This window comes from Quercus suber, unplaced genomic scaffold (assembly GCF_002906115.3).
Source record: "Quercus suber isolate HL8 unplaced genomic scaffold, Cork oak 2.0 scaffold_228, whole genome shotgun sequence".
Taxonomy (NCBI): Eukaryota; Viridiplantae; Streptophyta; class Magnoliopsida; order Fagales; family Fagaceae; genus Quercus; species Quercus suber.
In genome coordinates this window covers 384,213-398,454 of record NW_027069686.1, presented here as the reverse complement: position 1 = coordinate 398,454, position 14,242 = coordinate 384,213, and the positions used below count along the sequence as shown (strand labels likewise).

General features: G+C 36.7%; 1 protein-coding gene and 1 pseudogene across 1 annotated transcript in view; both read left to right on the top strand.

Annotated features, from left to right (window-relative positions):
• LOC112036315 (cysteine-rich receptor-like protein kinase 15) overlaps nt 1-14,242 on the top strand; it is a 37,378-nt gene that overhangs the window by 15,736 nt on the left and 7,400 nt on the right. The window lies entirely within an intron of this gene.
• On the top strand, nt 476-2,074 carry LOC136070356 (cysteine-rich receptor-like protein kinase 10; annotated as a pseudogene).

Genomic DNA, 14,242 nt, shown 5'->3' with positions numbered 1-14,242 from the left:
CAACTTGGACAAAAGATAATAGAATTGTTTATGTCCAAGAGCCTTAGTGAAAAAATCAGCTATTTGGTGTCTAGTGGGAACATGAAATGTTTTAACCCCATCTTGGATTTTCTCTCGGATGAAGTGACAATCAATCTCGATATGCTTTTTCCTCCTGTGAAACACTGGATTTGCAACAATGTATAAGCCTGCCTTGCTGTCACAATAAAGGGAAGCAGCTTGTTTGTGTTCTAACAAGTTGCTTGAGTATCAAAGTACCAAGGTCCTTAAGTTTGAACTTGTTAAGGGAGAGGAAAAGTTGTTTGTATACGAGTTCATGCCTAACAAAGGCCTTGGTAGTTTTATTTTTGGTTTGCTTCTTCCTACATTTTGTGTTATAAGCTTGATATTATTTTAGATATCTTGAAGATTTATGGAATTCACATTTATAGATGATGTCATAACTTAAAATTAATATTGAATTTCAGATTCAAAAATGTTCTCACAACTTGATTGGGATACTTGCTATAACATTATCAGTGGGATTGCTAAAGGACTTCTATATCTTCATGAGGACTCTACACTTAAAATCGTTCACAAGGACTTGAAGCCTAGTAATGTGTTGTTGGACCATGACATGGTTGCCAAAATATTGGATTTTGGAATGGCAAGGATCTGTAGTGAAAACCAAAATATAGATAGCACCACGAGAGTTGTAGGAACATAGTAAGCCACTTCTTCTTTTATTTCTCTTCTTATTGGTTTTTTTAATAAAGAATTATAAAAAAAAAATAAAATAAAATAAATAAATAACTATTTTGGTATCTAAAAAGCAGGTATATGGCTCCAGAATATGCAATGAAGGAGTATTCTCTGTGAAGTCTGATGTCTTCAGCTTTGATGTAATCTTGCTTGAGATTATTAGTGGGAAAAGAAATAGTGACATCTATCTTACAGAACATACACAGACACTCTTTACATATGTAAGTTAACTTTCTTCTGCTTGAATTAGAATTAGACAAAGTGAAAATGGGATGGCATATATGAAATATTGCTTCATTTGCAATCTAAATTGATAGGCATGGAGATTGTGGTGTGAAAATAAAGTGTTGAGTTCATGGACAACTACTTGATGGAATCATGTTGGACATCAGAAATTGTAAAGTGCATACATAATGGACTTTTGTGAGTGAAGGAAAATCCACAAGATAGACCCACTATGTAGACTGTGGTAGTTTTGTTGGGAAGTAAATTAATACCACTTCCTAAACCAAAACACCCTGCATTCTCTTTGGATAAATTGATTCAGATTGGTGATTTAAATGAGTTTAGCTTTTCTAGCATTTGAACCACAATGAACACGTACAAATTGTATAAGATTGCCATTGGGTTCCAACCTTGTGGTATGATCACACCAACACGTGATCTTCAGCAAGGGGATCCACTTTCCCCCTATCTTTTCCTACTTTGTGTAGAAGGGTTGTCGACATTGCTGCACAAGGCATCGCAGATGAATGACTTGAAAGGATTGGCTGCCTCAACTAGGGGACCAATAATTTCACACTTATTCTTTGTTGATAATAGCTTGATATTTTGTCAAGTAACAAAGAAGGAAGGGGTTGAAGTACAAAGAATTTTGCAAGTCTATGAGTCCTCTTCAGGACAACAACTAAATAGAAACTAGACAACACTCTTCTTTAGTAGCAATACTCCCACACGTATACAAGAAGCCATTAAGTCCATGTTTGGTGCTCAAGTCATCAAACCTCATGAATCCTATCTAGGATTGCCCTCATTGATTGGGAAGTCAAAGAAGAACACATTTGCCCAATTGGAACAAAAACTAGCATCCAAAATTGCAAGTTGGAAGGAAAATCTTCTATCAAATGCGGGTAAGGAAGTGTTGATTAAGGCGGTTGCACAAGCCGTCCCTTCTTACACATTGAGTTGTTTCAAGCTCCTCAATGCTCTATGTGATGAGATGACTGGAATGGTGAGGCAATTTTGGTGGGGGCAAGTGAAGAATGAGAAGAAGGTGGCTTGGATGAGCTTGGATAAAATGTGTTTACCGAAGGATAAGGGAGGGATGGGTTAGAGACTTGAAGTCCTTCAATCTTGCTCTATTAGCTAAATGGGTTGGAGACTTCAAATTAATTCTTCTTCCCTCTTTTCTCGGGTTTATAAGGCTATATACTTCCCTAATGGGAACTTTATGGACGCTGAGGTAGGCAAGAAAGCTTCATTTGCTTGGTGGAGTATAATGGCAGCTCAACACCATGTCAAGCGAGACTTGAGATGGCAGGTAGGAGATGAATGTAGTATTTGGGTCTAGCAAGATCAGTGGCTCCCTACCCGTAGCACTAATAGGGTGGTTACTCCGGAAAGGCCTGAAACTCTTGTTAACATGGTAAGGGACTTGTTAAAATAAGGGGGAAAGGAATGGGACATAGAGCTAGTGAATGGACTCTTTTTACCCCAGGATGTGGATGTGATCTTAAGCATCCCAATGAGTGACTCAGTTGCAAAAGACAGACTAGTATGGGCTGAAGATAAGAAAGGTAGATTTACATTGAGTAATGCATACAAGCTTGCTTAGGAAATAGAAGCAGAGGATTGCAATGCTAGCTGTTCTGACCCGACAAAAATGCATGGCGTTTGGCATGGGGTGTGGAGTATGATCATGCCAAATAAAATCAAGCATTTTGCTTGGAAGGCCTGCAATGGTATTTTGGCCACTAAAGACTCTTTTTCGAAGAAAGATCACGGCCAATAATATCTATGAAGCTTGTGGCATGCCTGTAGAAACAATCATGCACATACTCTGTTTTTATAGCCAAGGAATAGAGGTGTGGAGCTCTAGTAAACTCACTTTGCCTTTCATTAAACAAGATTCATGGAGCTTCGTGGATACATTCAATAGACTGCGGAATAGATGGGAGGCACAACCTGGGTTGTTGGAGAAGTGGGTCACTATTTGCTGGGGTATTTGGAAGAGAAGGAATGAGGTATGCCATGGAGGTAAGAGATGAACTGGTCTTGCAATAGTGAGAAGCTCTCTTAAGTTATTGGAGGATTTCCAAATAGCCAATGAGAAGCCGAGTCAGGCTAGCTCAGATCACCGGCACACAGCAGGTTGGAAGCCACCACCGCCGAGATATTTCAAGGTTAACGTGGATGGTGCATTATTCTAGAAATCAAAACAGTCTGGTAATGGAGTGATTGTGCGAGATAGAGAAGGTAAAGTGATAGCGGCTTTGAGCAGGAAGCTAGACCTAACTCTCGGTGCTTTAGAAGTTGAGACAAAGGCCCTAGAGATTGGAGTTCAATTTGCTGAGGATGTGGGGCTCAGGACTGTAGTGCTTGAGGGAGATTCACTGCTTATCTTCAATGCAGTTCATGGTGTTGGAGAGGCAACATCATCGATTCAAAATATCATCCAGGGCATTCTGCGGAAAGTCCAGAGCTTTAGGATGTTTGATTTTTTACATACTAAAAGGCAAGGAAATGTCCCTACCCACTTGATAGCTCAACATGCACAAAATGTTGAGAACTTGGTTGTATGGCTAGCAGAGTGTCCCAATCAAGTGGCACATGTATGTGCGAATGATGTAACTTCTTTACTAAGTATTGAATAAAAGTTTTGAGTATTTCCCATTAAAAATAATAATAATAATAAAAGATTGCCATTGGGTCTTGCATGATGGTGAACTTAATATTGTAGCCTAAATTTCTATAAAATAGGAATAGGATACATATTAGGAAGGAGGGTCCATCTAATTGAGAAAATGATCGGTTGTACAAATTTAATAGATAAGATTGTATGTTGTGAAAAAATGAATTTCACTTGTGGGTTTCAATTAGCTCAAATCAAAATATAGTTGTAATTAAAAAAAAAAAAAAAAAACCCCCCCCCCCCAAAAAAAAAAAAAACCGTTTAATCCTAATCCCACCCCGACCATAAGAATAAAACAATATTCGGTTCCAAAAATGAGTTAAGAGTTAAGGGTCTATACTTCAAAGTTTTAATGGCCATGATGGTCTCTTTGTGGGCTCGGCTTGTCATAGAGCATTTGATATGTATATCTTTGGACAAAATAAACAAGAGTACTCGACATTTTGAACTAGTATATCTTTCAGTCATATCTCATGGATGGGTCTACAGGATTACTTGGACAGTACTCCAGAATTCGAATTCGATCAATACTCACTACTCAGTGCTGTTATCCACAAGAAGATTTATTGTGGAGTCCGCACTAGATCTATTGCAACGATGACATGTAGCAAAATAATAGGCACATGTCATGACCGTAATAGGTCTAGTGTACTAGAATAGTAGTCCCAAGTCAAATCCCTTGTAGGATTAGCCACGTATTTGACTAAGCTTATTGCACAAACCTCCAATAAGAGGTAGCCAATAACAATGATAGGTCTATATGGAAGTAATTGTCCCCTATTTATAGTTGATATCTTTAGCAAATTATGGCAAAAGAAATGTAATTTTTCTTTTTCTTTTTTTTTTTTAGTATTTGTTATTATCTTTTTTTCTTTTTTTAAGTAAATCCAAAAAGGCTATCGAGTTCCAAAACTGTCATGTACAATTGAAAGCTCATATGCAAATCAAGTTGTTAATGAGGCTTTTACATTGGATTTTTAAGGGGAAGAATTTAAATAGTTGACAGAGAACTCACAGACAAAAATGCTATTATCAGCCGTGCTTTCACTATAGACGAAAGTGGAAAATCAGTTTGGCCAAGCTTCCGTCACAAATCTGCAACGTGGAGCCTACTCTTCTAATATCCTCAAGCACATGCCCATACAACGTGAGACTTCTGCCTGAGGCCTGTAAAGCTTGAATCACCCTTTTGCAATCACCTTCCACCATAACCCTCAGGAAGCTCATCTCCATGGCCAACTGTACTGCCCGTTTGGCTGCCAAAGCCTCTGCCATCTCCACAGATTGAGGCAGCGCCACCTTTTGGCTGAGGGCTGCCAAAACGTTCCCTTGACAGCCCCTAACAACCACCCCCAGCCCCGCGAAGCCCAGGTGATCGAACAAGGCTACATCAAAGTTAGCATTAACCAAGTTTTCCGTCGGTGGGGACCATCGTACCAAAGCAGGTCTGGGATTCACCACAAGCTTCGGTTTATGAACATCAAAAAATTCTTCCACCATTGCTTTTGCTCTCCTTCCAATCTCAAATAGCGGCCATGTGGTTTGACGTTCACGGATCCGATTCCGTCGTTGCCATAAACTCCAAGCTATGGTTGCAAACCATGCCGTTCGAAATGTGGACTTCTCCTTAATCACCATCTCAAATAAATCCTTAAAAGACCGGTGTTGTTTCTTATATAATTCCACGAAGCTCCTCTCTGCCTTCCACAGCGTTTGGGCTTGCTCACAGTACCATAGAGAATGCATGACCGTTTCCTTCCCATCCTCACAGAGAGAGCAAGCTTCATGCACCATGATGTTCCTGCTACGCAAGTTTTGTCTTGTAGGGAGTGATTCTCTGAGAGCTCGCCACATAAAGTGCTTGATCTTACTAGGAGCCTGGATTTTCCACAGCCCTTACCATATCATTGCAGTAGCATCTGAGGAAGAAGTACTTAGGACATCCTGAGACCCTTCATTTTCCATTAATCTGTAAGCAGTCCGTACAGAGTACTCACCATTAGGAGTTGAGGGCCAGACAAGAGTATCGTTATCTTCCACTTCACTTACAATAGTTCCGACAATCATTGAGGCTTCCCACGGGTAGAACATGGTTTCAATAAGATCCACATCCCATACTTTAGAGTTTGGTAGAAATAAATCGCCGACTTTATTAATCTCTGCATCAACTCTAGGAGACACCACCTTTCCATATGCTAAGTCCGGAATCCATCTCTGGTCCCAAATATCAATCTCTCTCCCATCCCCAACCCGCCACATAGCTCCTTTATGAATGACTTCCCGCGCTTGCAAAATGCTCTTCCATGCATAAGAACACTTGGAATGGATGGGGGCATCTAGAATATTACCATGTGGAAAATATTTGGCACTAAAAACCTTGAACAACAACGTATCTCTACGATGGAAAAGGCGCCAAACCTGCTTTGCCATCATTGCATTATTGAACTTTTGGATGTCACGAAACCCCATTCCTCCCACCGATTTTGAGGCACACATAGTCTTCCAATTCACCTAATGGATCTTTTTATTCTCTCCTTGCCCCCACCAAAATTTACGGATCATAGCTTCTATATCTTTGCATAGGCTTGTTGGCAATTGAAACACATTCATAAAATAAGTGGGGATGGATTGGATGACCGCCTTAATCATAATCTCTTTTCCAGCTTGTGAGAGGAGTTTCTCCTTCCACCCTTGCATCCTGGACCAAATCCTTTCTTTAATTTGAGTGAAGCTTGCTTTCTTGGACCTCCCAATGAAAGAGGGCAATCCCAAATATTTCTCATAATATTGGATAGTAGGCACATGTAAGGAATTTTTAATAGCATCTTGGGATTGCTCACTTGTGTTCTTGCTAAAAAAGAGAGTAGTCTTCTCCTTGTTTACCACTTGGCCTGTTGCCTCCTCATAGTATGCAAGAATCTATTGGATCTTCTCACACTCCTCCAAAGTGGATCTACAGAAAAGCAGACAATCATCTGCAAAGAATAGATAGGTGAGTTTTGGTCCGTTCCTGCAAATAGAGAAACCATGTATATCCCCATTTTCCTTAGCTTGGTTTAGTAAAGCATTCAACCCCTCTGCACAGAAGAGAAAAAGGTAAGGTGATAGAGGGTCACCCTGCCTTAGTACCCTTGTGGGAGTGATCAAACCCTTTGGTTCCCCATTAACCAAGATAGAATAAGTCACAGTGGAAATGCACTCCATAATCATAGCAACCCAAGACTCCTGAAACCCCATCTTCAGCATTATTTTTTCCAGGAAACTCCATTCCGCCCTGTCATAGGCTTTGCTCATGTCCAATTTAAGCGCCATGAACCCTGTCCTCCCTGTACAATTAGTCTTCATATGGTGTAAAGACTCAAATGCAATAAGGACATTATCAGTAATAAGCCTATCAATTACAAAAGCACTCTGTGTCTCAGATATTATATCATTAAGAATAGGCTTAAGACGGTTCGCAATGACCTTACTTATAATCTTGTAAATAACATTACATAGACTAATAGGTCTAAATTTCGACACTTTTTCCGGGTTTTTAACTTTGGGAATAAGAGTGATGAAAATATGGTTTATAGATTTAAGCAATGAACCAGAATTCAAGCATGAAAGAACAGCCTGGGAAATATCCATACCAATATCGGACCAATATGTATGATAGAATAGGGGAGGCATCCCATCTAGTCCTGGAGCCTTCAATGGAGCCATATCTTTGATTGCCTTCTCTACCTCACCCACTGTGTATGCTTGTGCTAACTTGGTTCTCATACTTTCTGTCACCACTTCTTGTACTCCATTCAATATCCGCTCCATATTCTGAGGATTTGATGAAGCAAACAACTTCTCATAGAAACCAACCAGCAAACCCGAAAAAATATGCTCATCATTTTGCCACACATCTTCCTCATCCCTCAGTCCTCTGATAAAATTCCTCCTCTTCATTTGAGTAGCAACCCCATGAAAAAATTTCGTATTCTTATCCCCATTCTCCAGCCATTGCACCCGTGATCTCTGTTGCCACATCTTCTCTTCCTTCTCTAATAACTGGTTCAGCTCTTTTCTGATAGTTTCTACTTCCAAATGATTCCCACATCTTACCGATTTCTCTTCAGCCAACCACAATCTCTCCCTTATCTCCTTTATCCTATTCTTAATATTCCCAAAAGATTCTCTACTCCACTTCTTCAATTTCATCTTACACTTCTTCATTTTGGTTGTAGCGATAAACATAGGATTTCCCACCACTGGTTCAGCCCAAGCTTCACTTATGACTTCTTTACAACTTGGATCGGTCACCCACATAGATTCAAACCGAAATGGTTTCCTTCTCCACCTTTGCTTCTCCCTATCCCCATTCAAAGATAATAGAATCGGTCTATGGTCTGATGTGTAACAATGAAGGTGCTGAATCCTAGCCGTAGGGAAGCGAGAAACCCATTCATAGTTAGCTACACCACGATCTAACCTCTCCCATATCATCTCTCCTCTTCTCCGCCCGTGCCAAGTGAAGTCTGGTCCTGAATAACCGAGGTCAACAAAGCCACAATGATCCAACACTTCCCTAAACATCTGCATTTGTGAGTGGGAACGAGGTGCACCACCTCTTTTATCACATACCTCCAAAAGCTCATTGAAATCACCAACACAAGACCAAGGAAGCTTTGGTTTTGAGCTCAACATCCTCAGCATGTCCCACCCCTCACTCCGACGACTATTATCAGGTTCTCCATAAAATCCCGTCAGTCTCCATGCACTCTCCAAACCACCATTTACTATAGCATCAATATGATATTTTGAAAAACTATCCACCCACACCCTATCTCTTCCTTTCCACATAAGAGCTAGTCCACCACCCCATCCATCACTAGGGACAGTAAACAAACCATCAAAATCTAACTTATTCTTAAATCTCTCCATTTGTGACTTGCTTGACCATGTTTCCGAAAGAAACACATAAACACACATTTTTTTCTTAAAAACACATACTTATACTAAACACTTTTTTGAATGATGAATGATTATACTAAACACTTAATTGTGTTTTTACACTTCTAAAAATATGTTGTTAGAAACATTATACTTTTTTTTTTTTTTTCAATTATGAATACTTTAAACACGTATTTACACAACACTTTTTAATTCATAGTTTTCGAAAGCTAACTCCTAAACTCTCTTTCCAAACGGGTACCTCTCTGGAAAGGAGCAAGGTCTGAACCGAAACTTCTAAACCTTTTCACTTTTTTATATGCAACTAGCTCCTTTAAAGGAGCAAGGACGTGTATAAAAATTAAAACGGCTACTAGCAGCTATATTGAAAGTTTACAAGAATTGTGCTAAGATTTCATTCCCTCACTTCCTCTCTGTGTGTATATGTTAGTTTCTCAAAAATAAAATAAAATAAATTGATACCATATTGAAAGTCTACAATTTTAATTTTTTTTTTTTAAATTTGTCAAAAGGAAGATATATTAAAAAGAAGTTAAGGAACAAACAGATTTTCAGGACAAAAAGCGTATTTTCGCCCAAAAAAAAAAAAAAAAAACATCATCCCCTTCCGTTGTATCTCCGTCACACTCTACTTGGTTTACGTCTTATCCACCTCGCTTTGCTTTTACCTCTTGACTTCTTCTTCGTTTTATATTTATATTCTGAGCTAAAAAATAGAAATTTGTATTAAAAAGTAAGTAAAATATACATGAGCAAGGCGTGATACTAGTATACTACCGCCGTGAGCCCCACACATAGAAAGGGGGGAAAAATGATCATAACCACTTCAAAGGTATAAAACTAAAATACACAAAGCGTAGCCAACGAGAGCTTGGCTGAGTGGGTAAGGCTCGGACACTTCGTGTAACATACCTAGGTTCGAGTCCCACTGCTCGCAGGCTTTCGTTGGTGGGTAAACTTAGTGGTGAGGTGTACTCATAAAATGTGAGGTAACTCTCACACAGAGGGTACAGAATGGGTACCAACTACGGACTCCCTGACTGAGGCCACTGGCTCCCTGCCCGAGGGTGTAATAACCAGATATGTCTTATTACTTATTAGGCTGCATCTGAATGCCTTCATTTTTTCACTTTTTTATTTTTCGTTTTTTACTTTTTTTTTAATGCAACACCTCATTGAAAAATAAAAATCCAACTATGCGTGGCCCCCACTTATTATATTTTATTTAGACATGGCAACTAGGTGGGTCAGGTTTGGGTTCGAGTAAGTTCAATTGGGTTGCTGCACGAGTTGGGTTGACCCGTATTTTTCACATGAAATTTTTATTTTATTTTATAGAAAATAATACGTATTTGCCATTTAAAAAGTCATGCAACAAATTATTTGATGTAAAATACATTACTTTGAATTCACCACTCATATCAAGAATGAGCTCAGCTAAACAAATTAATTATTGTTCAATAATTTTTAAATTATACAAATCCCAACACTACTAATAAAAAAAATAGCACAAAGGATAAAAGGATAAGCAAAACAAATACACAAGTTTCATTTCTACACAATATTAATTAACATCCCAAAACATAAAACAAAATTACAAATGCCTTATTGGATAACTAATTTGAAAAAGAATAAAAACATATAAGAAATTTACAATTTTGAAAACTAATTTTATAATCTATAATGGATGATTATGGTTGGCATTCTATTTCAATTTGAAAATAAACATTAAAGTTTGATTATTTACTTATTTATTTTATACATGGTCTCTTTTATAAATATAATGTCATTGTTAAGCAACACATTCTTCAGGAAATATTTTATTTTATTTTGAAAAACCGTTTATTTTAAACGTGAATTGTTAAAAAATAAGCCTAAGCATTCATAATTTATACTAATTTTATTGATATTTTGACTTCACTCTTTTCACTCTTATGAATGTTTCTCATACATATTTATAATTTTAAATATACGTTTTTAACTCTATTATAATCAGATTATTTTGGCATGTATTTTGTTATTTGATATTTAACAATCTTTGCTTATTATAGAATGCCTCAACTATTCATCTTTCAATTCATTTGTATACAATTATGTAAAGATCTCAATTATTTCCTTAAAACTTACAACAAACAATTAAACCAATATTATCTTAATTTTATTATTTTTTACCGAAATTTAAAAAATAAAAAATGGTTCAAGTTGCCGGTCAAGTCGGGTTAACCCGCAAAAAATCAGGTCGGGTCACAAGTCAACCAATTTTTACTTCAGATCAGGTCAGCAAATTCTAACCTGTTTTGCCATGTCTAATTTTATTACACCTTTTACTTTCGTTTATCTCAAATGTCAGATTTTACTAGCAAGGAAATCCCACTTCTGTTATACTTTGTACCCACTTTTGCTTTGGCACCCGAGCACGTCATTAGTTTGGTAACATAAATAAAAAATTTTGACAAGGTTTTTTTCTTTTTTATAATTTAACATGGATATATTTTATTCAGAAAAATAAAAATAGAAAGTTTGACAAGGGTTTTTTTTTTTTTTTTTTAAATATCTAACATCAAAAATAGACTAAGGTATCTCAATATATTATTATTTTTATAATAATGGTAATAATAATTGGATTAACTTAATATGACTTTGTACATCATCATATTTGTACACTTTCCTATAAGAGTAATTTATAGGTACTCTCGAAGTACGATGAATAATGCTTCATCCTCTCATATTTATGGTATGATCCACTCATTAAATTCATGGTGAGGTCTACCATGGATATGAAAGGATTGAGCATTATTTTGCTATACTTTAAGAGTACCTAAGTATTTTCCCTCTAATAAGAATATGCCACATCATCATATTTGGTGAAAACTCTTTGGTTTACACTCTCCAATAAGAACGTGCCACATTATCATATTAATAAAACATACGTACACCTAATCACACAATATCTTAATAAACACCATATTTTTGGTTTTATGTAAAATAAAATGTGGTTTTATTAGGTGTGGTAGAGTGTATTGAGTTTTAAGTAAAAAATTGATATAACAATCTCTTATTAGATGGTGTAGAACATTAATTTTGCACATCATCCTTACCAAATTCAAACTTATATATATACATATATAATTTCGAAATGGTATACATCGGTATTAATTGGTTTCAAAATAACTTTCATGAAATTAATTACGAGTAAGATCTACTATAAATATAGTGAAATATTAACGAATGCCTTAAGGACATTAGTTTATGAACTAGTTTTAGAAATATTTTATGAAAAAATGATAAAAAAAAATTAATTTCTTTGACAATTTTTTTATACTTTTCATAAAAATAGTGTCAAATTTTTAAACATAATTTATTAACAGTTACCCTAGTTTTTTTATAAGGGCACTCATTATAATAATTTTAAAATATAAAATTACCGTCAAGAAAAGGACTATCAAATCACCACATTCTAAAAGCATCTAATAATTACTCAAAAGTCGTGCTTTGAAGTTGATATTTAGACCTTTTGTTTTTTTATGGACAAATGCTCATAATCTAAATGTAAAAGCAACTGCATCAGTAAGTGTAAAAGTTTCATTATATTTTATGTTAAAACCCTACTTTTTTTTTTATTTTACACACTCATTTTTACAAAACACTCATATCATAGTATGCAAGTGATTTTGTGTTAAGCCGCACGTGAAGAACTACTAGGATGGTATGCAAGTGATTTCTCCTTAATTAGAAATAGTAAATTCCTCTCTATTTGTAGGTTAAACTTCTAGGATAGTTGGTAATTTGTCAGAAAATGAAAACGAATATATTGATTATCTAAAAACTCTCACCTCATCTAAACGGTTTTAGACCCTTTAAACCAACTAGATTAACCTAGTTAATTACCAAGTTATTAACTTAGTCAAATTATACAAATCTAGGTTATCACTATCAAACAATCATATCAAGAATATAAAGCAGCGGAAAAGTAAATAACACAATGATATGATGACCCAAGAAACCACACAGTAAAAACCTGAGGAGGATTTGACCTAACTATCCTCATGGTAAACTTGAATCCACTATACGAAAGAATCGAAGTTCATACAAAAGGACTTATAAGCTCCCCGCTTGACTTCCTAATGCGACCCACTAGTAGAACTTACTGACACGACCACGTGCAAGCTTCGAATCCACGGACTCCTTCTTTCTTAGATTCTCCACCAGTTACAAGCACCCACGCTTGTTATTCTTTAAGCTTTAATGGCAGCAACTGAGTTGATCATCAAGGTATTAAAAAATATCTCTACCTAGAGTTTATGTAAAGGAAAGCTCCTTAAGGATCTCACAAGAGATTCACACAAACCACAATGTATAAGCAACAATACACCTAGAGCAACTCTCTAAAATATGGCTAGGGTTTTGCCTTTTATACCTAGGGTAAAAAATAGAAAATCCAAAACATTTAATGAGGTAGGGCTGAGTCGGAAAATTCTACAGAAAAACATTCTGGCCGACTTTCGACCGATCGAGTCTAACTTTTGATCGATTGAGCCAGGACGAAATACACCAATGCATCTGCAGCCTCTCGATTTCAACTTGACATAAAATATATAACTTTGAGCAAGCCTAAACAAGACTAAACATATTGTTTTGATCATGGTTTGCCAATATTACACATTAGAGTTCTAAATATATCAAATCCTAAGTCTTTAGAACCTAACAAACTCCCTCTTTGGCAATCCGTGACAAAACACAAATTGAAAAGCTCAAAATTTACAAGTAAAAACCCTTTACAAAAATAATGCTCATAAACACAAATTCAGTCCTAACTACTATCCATCAGTTGCAAGTGTAGACAGCAGCTCAATTAAATCAATCTGTATATTCCTAAAACACTCAACAAACGCATAAACGCATATGTGACAGAAAACAGTAAATCAACGGGTATGACATTCTTGTATATTTCACACAGCACAAAATAAAGACATATATCAATGAATAACTCATAAATATAAATCAATAAGCAATGAACACAAGAAACAAGAATCATGTAAATAAATAAAAAATGTAACTCCCTCTGACATGAATAGCCCCAAAAAAATGATATACAAAGTGAAGCACCTAGATACAATCTAATATCTCCACTAGCTCCGTAAAACAAAAAACTCTCCCTAACTACAAAAACTCCTCTACAGTGTCAAAACTCTACTCCCCCTTTTTGTAGCGGAATGCCAAAGGACAATCACACGCCATCATCAAAAGGAGGTGGTAAGGGTGAACGAAGATGTGCTAAGTCGGCTCGCAGAGCACGAATCTCGTTAAGCAAGTCCACCAAAATCTGACTATGAGCCGCCTGAATAGTCATGACAGTCTCCAAGGTACGACAAATATCAAAGCATCCGAAGGAGGTGGAGGAACATCAACAGCAGCAGCATCACCAATAGAATCAGGAACATCCTCACCAGCAGGACCTGTAGAAGAGGAAGGAGGAGGTGCACTACTGGAAGGCTCAGACCTAGGGTGTTTAGAGCCAGCTCAAAGATGAGCAGCCCTCTGTCTAAGAAAAGATGCACATATGTTAGCAATAACATGTACGGGCTCAGAAGAAAGGAAACCACCAAGATCAAGATAAAGCAAAATCCTATGAATAAAAATAGGATG